Genomic DNA, 4,016 nt, shown 5'->3' with positions numbered 1-4,016 from the left:
CTAGGAAGGGTCTTCCAAGGATGATGGATTCATCCTCATCCTTCCCAGTATCCAGGATTATGAAATCAGCAGGGATGTAAAGGCCTTCAACCTTTACTAACATGTCCTCTACCTATCCATAAGCCTATTTTCTGGAATTGTCTGCCATCTCTAATAAGATTCTAGCAGCTTGTACCTCAAAGATTCCCAGTCTCTCCATTATAGAGAGTGGCATGAGGTTTATTCCTGACCCAAGGTCACATAGAGCCTTCTCAACGGTCATGGTGCCTAGGGTACAAGGTATTAGGAACTTTCCAGGATCCTGTTCCTTCTGAGGCAATCTCAGTTGATCCAATGCATTTAGTTCATTGGTGAACAGGGGAGGTTCATCTCCCCAAGTTTCATTACCAAATAAATTGGCATTCAGCGTCATGATTGCACCAAGGAACTTGGCAACTTGCTCTTCAGTAACATCCTCATTCTCTTCAGAAGAAGAATACTCATCAGAGCTCATGAAGGGCATAAGGAGGTTCAATGGAATCTCTATGGTCTCTAAATGAGCCTCAGATTCCTTTGGTTCCTCAAAGGGAAACTCCTTGTTGATCACTGGACATCCCAGGAGGACTTCCTCCTTGGGATTCACGTCCTCCCCTTCTTCCTTGGATTCGGCCATGATGGTTATACCAATGGCCTTGCAATCTCTCTTTGGATTTTCTTCTGTATTGCTTGGGAGAGTACTAGGAGGGGTTTCAGTGATCTTCTTACTCAGCTGGCCCACTTGTGCCTCCAAATTTCTAATGGATGACCTTGTTTCATTCATGAAACTCAAAGTGGCTTTAGATAGATCAGAGACTAAATTTGCTAAGTTAGATGGATTCTGCTCAGAATTCTCTGTCTGGAAAAGACTTGCTATTGCTAAACCTGTTTCTTCCACCATTATTAAAGCCTTGTTGAGGCTTTTGTTGATCCTTCCATGAGAAATTTGGGTGATTTCTCCATGAGGGGTTATAGGTGTTTCCATAAGGTTCACCCATATAATTTACCTCTGCTATGGCAGGGTTCTAAGGATCATAAGCCTCTTCTTCAGAAGATGCCTCTTGAGTACTGTTGGATGCAGCTTGCATTCCATTCAGACTTTGAGAAATCATATTGACCTGCTGAGTCAATATTTTATTCTGGGCCAATATGGCATTCAGAGTATCAATTTCAAGAACTCCCTTCTTCTGAGGTGTCCAATTACTCACAGGATTCCTCTCAGAAGTGTACTGATGCACGAAATTGTGATGTCCAGGCTCAAACAATCCCCGGCAACGTGAGCAACTTGGTGCTCTGATCTCAATACATAATTGTCACAACTTCGATACAACTAACCAGCAAGTGCACTGGGTCGTCCAAGTAATACCTTACGTGAGTAAGGGTCGAATCCCACGGAGATTGTTGGTATGAAGCAAGCTATGGTCACCTTGCAAATCTCAGTCAGGCGGATATAAAATAATCATGGAGTTTTCGAATTCAATATAATAAAATAGGGATAGAGATACTTATGTAATTCATTGGTAGGAATTTCAGATAAGCGAATGGAGATGCTTTTCGTTCCTCTGAACCTCTGCTTTCCTGCTATCTTCATCCAATCAGTCTTACTCCTTTCCATGGCTGGCTTTATGCAAGGGTATCACCGTTGTCAGTGGCTACATCCCCTCCTCTCAGTGAATAATATGCTCACGCACCCTGTCACGGCACGGCTATTCATCTGTCGGTTCCTGATCATGCTGGAATAGGATTCACCCTCCTTTTGCGTCTGTCACCAACGCCCAGCACTCGCGAGTTTGAAGCTCGTCACAGTCATTCAATCATTGAATCCTACTCGGAATACTACAGACAAGGTTTAGACTTTCCGGATTCTCTTGAATGCCGCCATCATTCTAGCTTACGCCACGAAGATTCCGGTTAGGAGATCTAAGAGATACTCATTCTAGCTTAATTCATGTAGAACAGAAGTGTTTGTCAGGCACGCGTTCATAAGGGGGAAGGATGATGAGCGTCACACATAATCATCACCTTCATCACGTTCTTGGGTGCGAATGGATATCTTAGAAGCGAAATAAGAAGAATTGAATAGAAAACAGTAGTACTTTGCATTAATCTTTGAGGAACAGCAGAGCTCCACACCTTAATCTATGGAGTGTAGAAACTCTACCGTTGAAAATACATAAGTGAAGGTCCAGGCATGGCCGAGATGGCCAGCCCCCTAAAGCGTGATCAAAGGATCATAAGGTAATCCAAAGATGGTCAAAAAGACTAGTAAGAGGTCCTATTTATAATAACTAGCTACTAGGGTTTACATGAGTAAGTATTTGATGTATAAATCCACTTCCGGGGCCCACTTGGTGTGTGTTTGGGCTGAGCTTAAGTGTTGCACGTGCAGAGGCCATTTGTGGAGTTGAACGCCAGTTTTTGTGCCAGTTTGGGCGTTCAACTCTGGTTTTGGATCCTTTTCTGGCGCTGGACGCCAGATTTGGGTAGAAAGCTGGCGTTGAACGCCAGTTTACGTCGTCAATTCTTGGCCAAAGTATGGACTATTATATATTGCTGGAAAGCCCTGGATGTCTACTTTCCAAATCAATTGAAAGCGCGCCATTTCGAGTTCTGTAGCTCCAGAAAATCTACTTTGAGTGCAGGGAGGTCAGAATCCAACAGCATCAGCAGTCCTTTTTCAACCTCTGAATCTGATTTCTGCTCAAGTCCCTCAATTTCAGCCAGAAAATACCTGAAATCACAGAAAAACACACAAACTCATAGTAAAGTCCAGAAATGTGAATTTAACATAAAAACTAATGAAAACATCCCTAAAAGTGATTAGATCCTACTAAAAACATACTAAAAACAATGCCAAAAAGCGTATAAATTATCCGCTCATCACAACACCAAACTTAAATTGTTGCTTGTCCCCAAGCAACTGAAAATCAAATAGGATAAAAAGAAGAGAATATACTATAAATTCCAAACTATCAATGAAACAGAGCTTCAATCATATGAGCGGGAATTATAGCTTTTTGCCTCTTGAATAGTTTTGGCATCTCACTTTATCCATTGAGGTTCAGAATGATTGGCATCTATAGGAACTTCAGATTTTGAATAGTGTTATTGACTCTCCTAGTTCAGTATGATGATTTTTGAACACATCTTCTTTATGAGTCTTGGCCGTGGCCCTAAGCACTTTGTTTTCCAGTATTACCACCGGATATATAAATGCCACAGACACATAATTGGGTGAACCTTTTCAGATTGTGACTCAGCTTTGCTAAAGTCCCCAATTAGAGGTGTCCAGGGTTCTTAAGCACACTCTTTGTTTTTGCTTTGGACCTTGACTTTAACCGCTCAGTCTCAAGTTTTCACTTGACACCTACACGCCACAAGCACATGGATAGGGACAGCTTGGTTTAGCCGCTTAGACCAGGATTTTATTCCTTTAGGCCCTCCTATCCACTGATGCTCAAAGCCTTGGGATCCTTTTTATTTGCCCTTGCCTTTTGGTTTTAAGGGTTATTGGCTTTTTCTGCTTGCTTTTTCTTTCTATTTTTTTTTCTACATTTTTTTTTTCTGCAAGCTTTGTTCTTTTGCTGCTTTTTCTTGCTTCAAGAATCATTTTTATGATTTTTCAGATTATCAAATAACATGTCTCCTAGTCATCATTCTTTCAAGAGCCAACATATTTAACATTCTTAAACAACAACTTCAAAAGACATATGCACTGTTCAAGCATACATTCAGAAAACAAGAAGCATTGTCACCACATCAATATAATTAAGCTAAGTTCAAGGATAAATTCGAAACTCATGTACTTCTTGTTCTTTTGAATTAAAACAGTTTTCATTTAAGAGAGGTGATGGATTCATAGGACATTCATAACTTTAAGACAAAGTTACTAACTACTAATGATCATGTAATGAAGGCACAAATATAGATAAGCACATAACATAGAAAACGAAAAACAGAAGAAAGAAGAACAAGGAATGAATCCACCTTAGTGATGGTGG

The sequence above is a fragment of the Arachis ipaensis genome, chromosome B10, assembly GCF_059453495.1.
Source record: "Arachis ipaensis isolate K30076 ecotype BB chromosome B10, ASM5945349v1, whole genome shotgun sequence".
Classification (NCBI taxonomy): domain Eukaryota; kingdom Viridiplantae; phylum Streptophyta; class Magnoliopsida; order Fabales; family Fabaceae; genus Arachis; species Arachis ipaensis.
Note: the sequence above shows the minus strand (reverse complement) of the source record.